The sequence below is a fragment of the Pteropus alecto genome, unplaced genomic scaffold (genome assembly GCF_000325575.1).
Source record: "Pteropus alecto unplaced genomic scaffold, ASM32557v1 scaffold21, whole genome shotgun sequence".
Classification (NCBI taxonomy): Eukaryota; Metazoa; Chordata; class Mammalia; order Chiroptera; family Pteropodidae; genus Pteropus; species Pteropus alecto.
Genome location: NW_006436282.1, coordinates 18,807,849 through 18,819,283, shown reverse-complemented (window position 1 = coordinate 18,819,283; position 11,435 = coordinate 18,807,849).

The window sequence follows — 11,435 nt, the reverse complement described above, 5'->3', positions numbered from 1 at the left end:
TAATGAATATTTCATAATCAGATTGGTATCTATTATATCTGCAGATGAATTTCACATACTAGCTTAACCCTCCACAGTGGATAGTCCAACAGCACCATTAAGATGAACATTGTTTTCATTTTTAAGAGAAATATTCTTTCATTCATTCTCCGCCTGTAACTCCAGCTGTAACAGTGTACCTCAACCTACCTCATATGGGCTATAAAGGCTATGCTACAAAGAACCGAAAGAAAACAAAGAACCTAGCTATTGCCGAAAGAGTTCTTTAACACCAGTAATTTCAAAAAATGAATCTACTTTATCTAAAATAATGCTATCACTGTTTTTTACTTAACACTGTTCTAATGTAAAGTTATATCATTTCATATATGTATGTCTACTTAAAAATCTTATAATACCACTAATTTCCAACAGAGTAATAGCTGTTAGAGCAGTCTTCTAAACCATTTCCCTCTTTTTTATTCTATTCCCAACATATTATAGGCTGTATGACAAAATAAACATTTCATAACATTTTTCAGCTAAATTTTTTTCTACTGATGGCATTGCAATCAGTGGGAAGTCTATATTTTCCACATGGCAGTTCCACATCTAGAATTATTTCTGATATAGATTAGCTGTCCCTCAGTGAGCTATGAAAGACAAAATCTTAGCCTCTTTAAGCCAGTCTTATTTGACAGCATGCACATATTTACATGAAATAAAAAGCAAATATTTGTTCTTTTTGTACAAACTGGCAACACAAACTTGGGTTGTTTAGAAACCTGTTCAGACAAACAGAATTGGCGTTTGCTACATGACATGTGATTAAAGGTCAACAATAGGTGAAATCATAAATTATTTAAAAAGAAGTAAAGAGTTGACACACATTTTTGGAACCCAAGGTGATCATGATATGCTATGAATTACATAGTACATTGACAATTAAATCTTCATTGTTTATTCGTTTGATTGTTTAAGAAAGCATGGGCTTAATTTTAGTTGCCTGCTTATAATAGTATTAACTTTGGGTCCACAGTAGGAATAGGTATAAGAAAATGTTGTTTGTTACCCTGAAAGGTTTCCAATTAAAGTTGATTTTCAGTCTTTTCTCCAGAGAACTTTCTAATAGCTAATAGGGACATATTCTGGAATCAGGCAAGCTGAGCATCACTGACATTATCGTCACCTACTCAGGGCCACTGAGCCACGACCTCCAGTTGCCCTACAAAATCACACTTCTGCTTTAAGAAAGTGGTGGTTCCTGAGTATGCAGGAGCAGTAATTCACCAAAAGATGCTTTGGGGGTGAATTTACTTTCCTCCTGCCTCCAGGATTTACACTATCATGGCTTCCCTGGGGAATTCCTCAATCCTGGGGGCAAATTTCACTTGACCCTCGACCCACCCTGTTCTGAAGCCACAAGGACGGAACTTGTGCTGTTTTCTGTGGACAGCGTCCCATCTGCTCAACACACATTTTAATAAGTAAACTCTATTTCCAGGCAAATACCTATTGGTATTAACAAGCAAATAGCATCTCTACAAGATTCTCTGAAAAGAAATCCTGTCAGTGCCACTCATTGTACCTGCAAAGACAAGTCCCTGTAATTACTTTCTCCTCTTCATTTCCTTGTCTGGATAAAGCAACGAGATCAAGGGAACCCATCCATTTTCCCCAGATACCTTCCAAAATGTGCGACGGCTTTTCAGGCTGGGATCAGAAATTTCATTATCTGTATTTGTATTAGTAATTCACTGCACAAAGAGAACAGGGAGCAGAGGAGGAGAGCAAGCATGGAAGCAAACATCAGACAGACAATTGTATATATGCAAATGCTTGCAAATTTCTGCCAGCATCTCCCTATCTATAACCAAGCAAATTGGAAGCCTATTCATCCTCTGGCTTCTTTGCTGCCAAAGATGGTTGTGGTTTTGAAGGAAAATGTTCAGAAAAGGTTGACTTTTCGGCCACCGAGACTAACTCTAACTCAAAACCTACTACATAAAAGGCAAATGCATAAATATAATCAGTGATTTTCTAAAAACACATGAGATATGCAATCTCCTGGCTACAGAGGGTGAAAAACGAGATGCCCTGGGAGGGGGAAGGGAGAGAGGAATGGTTGCAAGCAACTCTTCAGCACAATTGTCAGAGGACTGAAATGTTGCCTCTTGGCTCCAGGGTTGTGTATTCGCATAAATAGCCTGAGCAGGAAGGGGCATGGAAAACAGGAAGCAGGTATAATGAAGAAAATGTCCCAAATTCAAATTCACAAATACAAAGAGCTCTCTTTCAAATGAATATGCATAGTGTTTGAAAATGACATGGAGAATCACCATGCACTTTGTTTTATCTTGAAGTCAATTATTCCCAAATAATAAAGCTTATGGAAATTTTCATGATTTTCTTTATTCTTATATGTTTACTCTCTATATTATTCTACTCTCTGCAAATCAGTAATAATCGTAATAATTTACACACATATATATACCTTTCACATACAGTAATTCATTTCATCCTCAAAATTATGCTTTGAGTTGGAGTCAGTATTATACCTATTTTATGGGTAAAGAAATCAAAGCTCAGTTGTCCAGAGAGTTACTCATACTTACATTATTAATAAATGTCAGAACTGGAACTCAAACTCTCATAATGGACTGACTCCCGGGCGCTGCTACATCATGCTGCTGAACATTACCAAAGAGAACTCACACCAAATGTAATGGTCTTGGTCACTTTTGACTTCTCAGCAACATCTGACCCCGCTGCCCACTGCTGCCTTCTTGAAACCCTCTGCTTTCTTTATTCCTGGGGTCTGCTCTTAATTGATTTATCTTCTTTCTCAGTTTCTTCCAGGATCTCCTCTTTTTTGGCCTCCTATCGACCCTACTCCATCATTTATCATTGCCAGCAGTGAGCATCCACTTCTAGCCCTTCATTTATTCATTCAACAAATCCCTTTTGAGCACCTAGGTACCAGGCACCAGCCTAGGCACGTGGAATTCCATGCGAACAATAGCGACCTCCCTGCACAAATGGAGTTTATATTGTCATGGGGGTGCAGAGGAGACATATAAAAACAACCAGATAAGTAAAATAGATATAGGTGGTAAGTGCTATGGAGAATAAAATGCAGGAAAAAAGGGAAGGGAGGGAGCGAGGGAGCGGGTAAAGGGTCGAGAGGAAATGACAATTTTGAGTCAAGGAACGCCTCACGGACGTGACATCTGCACAAAGATGACCGTTGTCAATTTTCCTCTCAGAGGATTTCCAGATTTGTCTTTGACCTCTCTCCTGATTCCAGCCCCACAATGACGCCTCTAAGCACATCGTCTCTTCCTCTATCCACATCCCAAAGTCGCCATTGCCGCACTTGAACTCATCCTCTCCTACACCTCCTCCTGTGCCTCTTCCTGTCCCCTCTAATTTGACTAACGGCGCTGCCACCCTTTACTTCACAAACATACGCTCAGCAAAGAACACATAAGGAGCATCTTCCAGCCAAATGCACTGTTCTGGGTGCAAAGAGGATACACTGGTTTATAAGAGCCATTTTCTCCCTAAAGGCTATATCTAGGGAAATTATTAAGAATTTAGAAACGGACTTGTGTTCGATTTCAACTCTTCTATTAACTAACAGCAGGCTCAGCTACACAGTGGGAGATAATGGTACCTATCTCATATTAATGTTACGGGAATTAAATGCAATGATGCCAGTACAGTGAGCATGTAAGTGAATAAATGAATAACCCAGTGAATGCTGTGTTTACCGCAATGCTTGATATGGGAGGCACCTAAGGATTTAAAGGGTATCATCGAGGTCCATTCTCTTGTCTCTAGTCCCCAGTCAGGCATTCCCCTTCCAGTGGCTAGACGGCTTCCCAGGGTTCCAGCTTTGCATCCTATCCTAGCCACTCAGGAGATGACAACTCTTTTCTCAGTTGCACAAAAGGCATTGGTTCTGATAGAGTCACGTGCCCACTCCTGAGCCAATCACATATGCCAGGAAAATGCCATCGCTCTGATTGGCAAGGCTTGGCTTATAGGCCTCCTCTGGGCATGGAGGTTGAATCAGCTCCACTGAGAGCTGAGAATGAAGAGGATTGGCCCCTGAGGAAAATCAAGAGATTTTCAGGAAGAGAATGGCTAGCAGGCAGGTAAAACAATGAATGTCTGCTACCCTCAACTTTGGCACCTAATTCATAGTCTTATATCATGGTTAACTGTTTTCATGCGTATCTGCCCTCAGACCGAGAGCCCCTAAGAACAAGGACTGTATGTTTGCTATCACTGTATCCCCTGGAGGACCCAAGACAATCTTCTGAATATAGTATGTGTTCGATAAATGTTTCTCAACATTAATTAATTCATTAAACTAGTTTAAGCTAATTCTCCTGCTCATTTTAAGTTCTATGGTGTTTTATTCTCTCTTTATTATGTGAAAATACATAACGTCTTGAACACACACCTTTCAACGCCTTAAAAAACAGGATTCCAACAGCAGAAGCAGACAAATTGCCTTCATAATTTACACATATATTGACTCTCCTCTAAAATCATTCTCTCAGCTAATGTTACATAGGTGAGAAAAAGAACACGCTTCTGTGTTGGCCTTCTACACCGCTTCATTTCGCTGTTCTGTTTTTCATCAGAACATGTTGCATTTGTTGAAAATTCAAGTGCATTAGACAGTGTAACCTTTTGCAAGGCAGCATCATCCAGTCATCATCAATGGACTTTGCTGCAGTATAGACATATTCTTCGTCTTTCTATTTGAAAATTCAAGTGCATTAGACAGTGTAACCTTTCGCAAGGCAGCATCATCCAGTCATCATCAGTATAGACATATTCTTCATCTTTCTGTGAGTAATCCAATTTCAACCTCTGTGGCCTTTCTTTAGAATCCCCCTCAAATCCTGTCATCTCAGATGTGGAATTCTCACCTCCTTCTTGGACACACAGCCACCCAGCTAGAGACTTTGCCCAGTTTGGCTTGGAGCTAGACGCGGCCATGCGACTGAGTTCCTACCAAGTGATGCAGTGATACGTGCAACTTCCAGATCATCTTCTTAAAGAGGTCTGGGATCTGACTTAAAATAATCCAGCAAAGGGGGAGGGCCTTCTGGGGAACCTAAATGATACACCTTTGACCAGATGAAGACTTTAAACTTTAAGCTGAGTTGCAGGCACATGGGGATCTTATACTACATTATCCCTATCCTTGTGTATGTTTGAGATTTTCTATTGAAAAACAAATTACGTGGTGCTCACCACAGCTGTATTCTCTCCTTTCTTCTTACTGGCTGGAGTCAGGAAGGACTGGAGCAATCTGGAAAGCACATGTTGAGGACGGCAGGGCTACCCCACCAGCCTGGGAGCCTGAACAACTTCCTGGCGCAGGGCTTGCCCACCTGCCTTGGAGAGTTACTGAAAGAGAAGTTGATTTCTCACTCATTTGAGCCACTCTTTGTTACGGCCACAGTGTTCTTTATATAACTCCAGCTCCTTATTTCAAAACAGTCTCTTTGACTCTAACAGACAGTATCGTCTTGCTTGCCTTCATCATCCTTTTACTTTTCTTTGGATCTCTTATAGGTCAGCACAGTGTTAGAACTCAACGAATGTTTACTATGGTTATATTTTTTGTTCCTCTAGAGGCCATGAGAAAATACAGGCTACACAAATACCTAGGCTGAACTAAGACAACCTTAAATTAAATTGCTCGCTGTACAAATCACTGTTGAAACCCTTATGAAAATGTCACTTTTGAGTTTGTAGGTCTACTCTTTAATATAGTGATAGACAAACTTGATTCAGAAAAGAACTGTGAGAAAGTTTTAGGGGTTAAAATTATACTCTTTGGTGTTTTTTTTTTTAGGAGAATTTAGCAAAGCTTTAAGTTACTCTTCAATTACTTTTTAAAAGTCAGACCAGGCTTCAGCTTTCATGGGGTTCTACGACACAGCAGCACAGATTCAGAGAAAATACTAACCTGTCCACAGAGTCATGTATTTCAACTTAATCATCAACCATTTATAGAATGTCACTTTACTATAAATACACTGTGTAGGCACAATATCTTATCAGAAACGAGTCGACCAAAAAAAAACATCTCACCAAAATTTTTGTGAAATTTTTCAGTGAATGGTCTCTTTGATTAACAAAGAGTAATCTCAAGCAAAGCATTTATTGACCTCATGGATGGACAATTTTATTAGCATCTCAAGGTCCACTGCCAAAGAGAAATGGGAAAGGAGGCACATGTAGCAGAGGGTTCTTGTTCACCCTCGAGACTATCAAAGTTACCAGTTCAAGGAGACAAACATCTCTGAATCACCCATCACCATTCTCTAAGCTCTCCTGCCACTTTCGCTGGTTCTGCCACAGGGAGGGGCTCTAAGAAGGGTCTGCAGGTCCTTTGCCCACCTTAGGATAGTAATTCATCATTGACTCTAGACCGTGCTCTGTATAACTCTGGACTGGTGCTGGGTGGTGGTGGGGGTGTGTGGGGGTCAGAGATGAAAAGCAATCCTTACCCTCTAAGGGCTACTGCCTGAGAGGGACAGACAGATGGGTGACCAACCATGCAGGGGATGAGTGCTCCAGAAAGGCACGTGGGGACCTGGGGTGGGTAGTGCTACACAAACACTGTGAAAGGCCACCTGACCTGTAGTGGGCGTGGTCAGAGTGGGCCTCAGCTCAGAGGAGACATTTCATCAGAGTCTGGAATAACTGGCAGGAATGAGTCAAGCAAAAAGGCATTGGGAGGGGGAAGAAAAAGACCTTTGTAAGCAAAAGGAACATGCAGTGATTTCATGGGCACCTCACTCCTGCCCTCATGTTGTAGATGAAGAAACAAACTCTAAAAGGTGGAGTGGCACGCCCCAGGTCACACGCAGTGCACTCGCAGTGAAACTGAGGTTTACACTGAGCACCGTGCTCCCTGCCTCTTTACAGGCCTGGTCTCTGAAGGGGATTCCTTCTCACTTAGGGAATCCACACTTTCTTGAACCCTGGCCTCAAGAACACCTAAATAGAACGAAAATTCTAGAATGATTTCCCCTCATCATTCTAGGAAAAAATCCAAAATATTATAGATTCAAAAGATTACAGAATTTTAGATTTTCTTCTTCATATCAGCTTAAGAAAACTGCATACAGTACCTCATCCAAAACACACACACACACACACACACACACACGCAAGGCTCCAAGAAGTCCTACAAAAAATTAATGTGAAACTGTGTTTAACCCAATGTGTCTGAAATGTAATTGACCATGGAAACTTCTACCCAACCCCACCCCCCCCGCTTTTTTTAGTAACACTTATTAACACCTTTCAAGACATTCTGTATTCAGTCTTCCTACTGGACCGATGAGAAAACTGCAGTCCAGAGAGGGTGGGAACTGCCTTTGGGTTTGTGTTAGTGGCAGAGCCAGACCCAATTCACCGGACTTCCCTCCAGTTAACGCTCTGTCTGGAAAATCACTCTTCAATATGGCCATTCCTTAACTCTAAAATATAAATGGTACACACAGAACACAAGTGGATAACCTTGCAATTGTCAACTTACAAATTACCCTTTTTAAAAAAAATACAAAGAAATCTCTAGGTGAGAACTGAGATCGTGTATACAAATTTGAAGTGTGTTTATATACACTATTAATCGCCCTTGTCATGGTTTATACTAGTTAACCAAGTCTTGCTGATATCAATTGTTTATCTTCACAGGCTTTCCACTGAAATAATAATACCAATAATAATTACTAACCCCCTCTTTGCTCTCAATGTGCAAGATAACATTAGTACATCGTTGCAAATTTCTCATGTTTATCTTCATGTATTCATTTACATGAACCAACGCTGAAGAAATCATTCATTAACAAGACGATCACAAAATAAATCTTCGAACCAAGTTTTTCATTGCTAGATCAAATCCCATCATCACTAAGTAAAAAGAAAATTTACTTTGAAATTTGGTCGCAATCAATTCAGTAAAACAAAAAGGGAGTAGGAGTTGGAAATTTATTTTTGGATGGTTGAAAATCTTTTTGTTTTTGCGAATATTTATACTAGAATAATATTTGTTCTATTAAGTTATATTTGACTGGAAATTCGTTAAAGGTAATATACAAATCAAAAACATTTCAAGAGCAGTCAGTATTCGTCAACTTTGAAGAATATTTACGAATAACGACATGTTACGAAAGGTCAAGCGTTCAGTGCCTGCGCTCTGCATTTGCTGCCAAAGCCTTCGTTATCAGCAGAAAGAGGCAAATGATATCCTGAAAGTGTTTTAAACGTGCAACTTTGCTTATCGGCCTGTATTAATGATCCTTACGGCAGTTGTTATATGAACCTTATCACGTGGCACAGCAATAGGGGAAACCTATTGTGAAAGGAAGAAAAAGCAAAAGCATTTAGTTTAATTTGGGGACCCTTTTTCTGCCTAGCCATTTTCTGATTGTCAGGGGTAAGAGGAATGAAAGATTTTTTTACTGGGTTTTCTTAAACCTCAAAGAAGAAACTCGACATTTCCAAATGAGTGATTCATTAAACATCATATACTGTGAAGAGGATGCAGATTAGATTATCGGGGAACCGCTCGGTATGCGAGTTCTGGAATTCGGGGGGAGGGGGGTGCTCCATGAAGGAGCTCTGACCAGGAGACAGTAAGTGGCATCTGAAAAAGCCAGTCTCTCCTTCAAGGCTCTGAATTGCTCGTTCGTGGCTATGCCCCCATAACACTTCTATTTCCTTCTTCATACAGTCTCTGTACAAAGAGGAAACTCGTAGAGAGATTGTACAATTTCCTCTGTACAAAGGAAATTCAAAGGCTCGGTCTTTTAATTCCTTTCAACTTCGACAATACCAAACCTGACCTTGAGGCCCTTCTACCTTCTCCTTCTCTCCAGGTCTTGAGAAACCACCTAACTTTACTATTGAAACTAATGTTTTCATTCAACTGCAAATGCTTGAGCTCAATACACACACCAGCAGAATGAGCACCAGCCCCTTCTGCTCCTTCAGCCAGGTAATATGCTTTTTCCGTTTTTTTTTATTTTCTTTTTTTCATTATGCCTTTAATGCAGAGCAGGGCTACTGATTACAAAGAGGCAGTTTGACTCCGGCAATAGGTCTTCTTCACTAATCCTCACTGTCATGGAAATTCCAGCTGCTACAAGAATAAGAGGCTCAATCCATATTTGCCAGCTCTAATATGAAATCTGTCAGAGCCCAAATTAATGAGTTCCAAATTCCTTACATCACGATAACAGGTTAAGACTGGTCAATTAATTACATAAATCCTTCCCGATTCATTGTGCGTTTGCGGCCCAGATTGTGTCTTACATTACTCCATGACACAAGGCCTTTTGGCTCCTGTTGTTCCGCAGAAAGGCCCCATTTAAGTGGAGGCTGCCTGCCACCGCAAAATGTTAAATGTCACACGTTAAATTTGCACTTTTCTGTAATTGCTTTTGTTTAAAAAAAAAAAAAATTTAAATTAAAGCACAGGGCTCCCAGTACACCACTATGCAGAGGGCTGGAATCGTCCTGATGGATCCCAGCGCTCGCCAGTCCCTGTCGCTTACCTCTGACAGCTCAGTCTCCTCTGTACCTACTGCCCAGCAGGCAGCAGAACCCACCCGGAAGGTGCACGTTTGTGAAAATAAACCGTTTCCCTAAGCCGCAAGAATATATATGCAGAAGATTCTTTTCTTTATGACAGGATTAAAATAGGATTCTTTACATAGCTAGCTTCCCTTTTGTTTACCAATAAAAGTATTAGATATATATAACACTGTTGACCTAATCACCTTTTCAGGAACATATATTGTACGTGTATGTGTGTGTGTGTTATACTTGTGCAGGTCTTTGCCTTCAAAAAGGATGTTGCCGATGGCTTTGTTATTTGAATTGGTAACTGGTACACATCTACAGAGGGAGGATAATTGAGGATTAAGCCCTCAAGACTTCAAAAATCATCTAGGCCAAACCTTTTCCTTTTTAAAACATCAAAATGCGCTTGGAATCACAGCTGGTGAGAACTCCTGTAGACCTAGAACTATAGACTCACCGATTCCTATTGCAATCTCTCTTCACCCCACTGCATTTCCTTGCGGAGTGGCCTTTTTATGCACTTAGGTGCTCTGCACGGAACAGAACCAGTGCCGCTGTGTTTCCTGCATCATCTGACTGCGGGCTGGGGCTTCTGAGAATACATGAGCAAGCAGATGATGCTTCGAAGGGCAGACTGAAATCTATGTGGGGGGTAGCTTCTTTCCACTTGGGAGCCTGCCACCACTCCAACACGCAACCGGGCAGACCCAGACGCCAGGCGACACGTTCTCCGCCGCGCTGGCCCGACAGCGCCCTCCTCTGTCCTCCCGCGGCCTTGCGCCGGGTATGCCACCGTAGTGCGCTTCTATTTTCCAAGGCTCGGCTCTGGGCTCTGGGCCTAAAGGGATGGGGGCCTTGTCTCTCCTCGCACGCCCCGACCCTCACACATTAAATCTGACCCAGGGCCGTCTCTGGACACAGAGGTACGCGCTTCTTGCCCGCCGCCCATTCCCGCCACCAGGCATGACTGTGCCCTCCCTCTCCAGACGGAAGGGAGCGGGTTAACGCGACGGCTCATCTGCCCTGCGGGTTTTGGGGGCCTGGGGAAACTAAAGGAGAAAGGGGTTAACTACTGTGTGCTGTGCGTTCGCACCTAAAACATTTGGGACACGTGGGTTTCGCCCAGCCCCACCGCGACCCAGAGGCGCCCGCGGGGACCCTCCCGGCCCCAGCCACACCCAAGACTAGGGCAGCGGCTCGTCGCCCCATCTCGGGGCGGGCTGTGGGGCCGCGGGGCGCAGCGCCGCGCGAGCATCTGCAGAACAAAGGCTCGGGTCCAGCTCTAAACTAGAAAAGGCCGCCGCCGCCTCCCCCGGCTCTGGCGCGCCGGGCCCTGACCCATTAGTCCTAGAGACCCATCCGGGCAGTGGGGTCTCGGCTCCACGCGCGCTCGCAAACCCAGAGGAGCCCCTGGAAACGACGAACCCGGCGGCCCGGGGGGTCACCGGTATTCCAAGCTCCTTCCCACACCAGACCCGACACCCCGGGCCCCTCTGCATTATTATATTGTTACTATTTTTCAAGCAGCCAGAATTGTCATTTTTAACGCTGGGAAGGGGGCCTCATGTGCCCACGTTTGAAGCAGGTGGGGCAGGGGAGAGGGCGCTGCAGGCTGGGCTGTAAATCGCTGCCTCTTTGCGGTTGTTGTTCCCCCTCATCACCCGCCGCCCCCCTCCACCCGGGTTTTTTTTCCCCTTTCTTTCCGCAGCGCAGTTGCTATGGGTTACCAGGGCGGTTGCCATGGGTTACCGGACCGAGGCCGGCTGGCTTGCTACCTGCCACCCAGTCGCCGCCGCCGCCGGCGGAACTGCCCCGGCGGGAGGAGGCGGGAG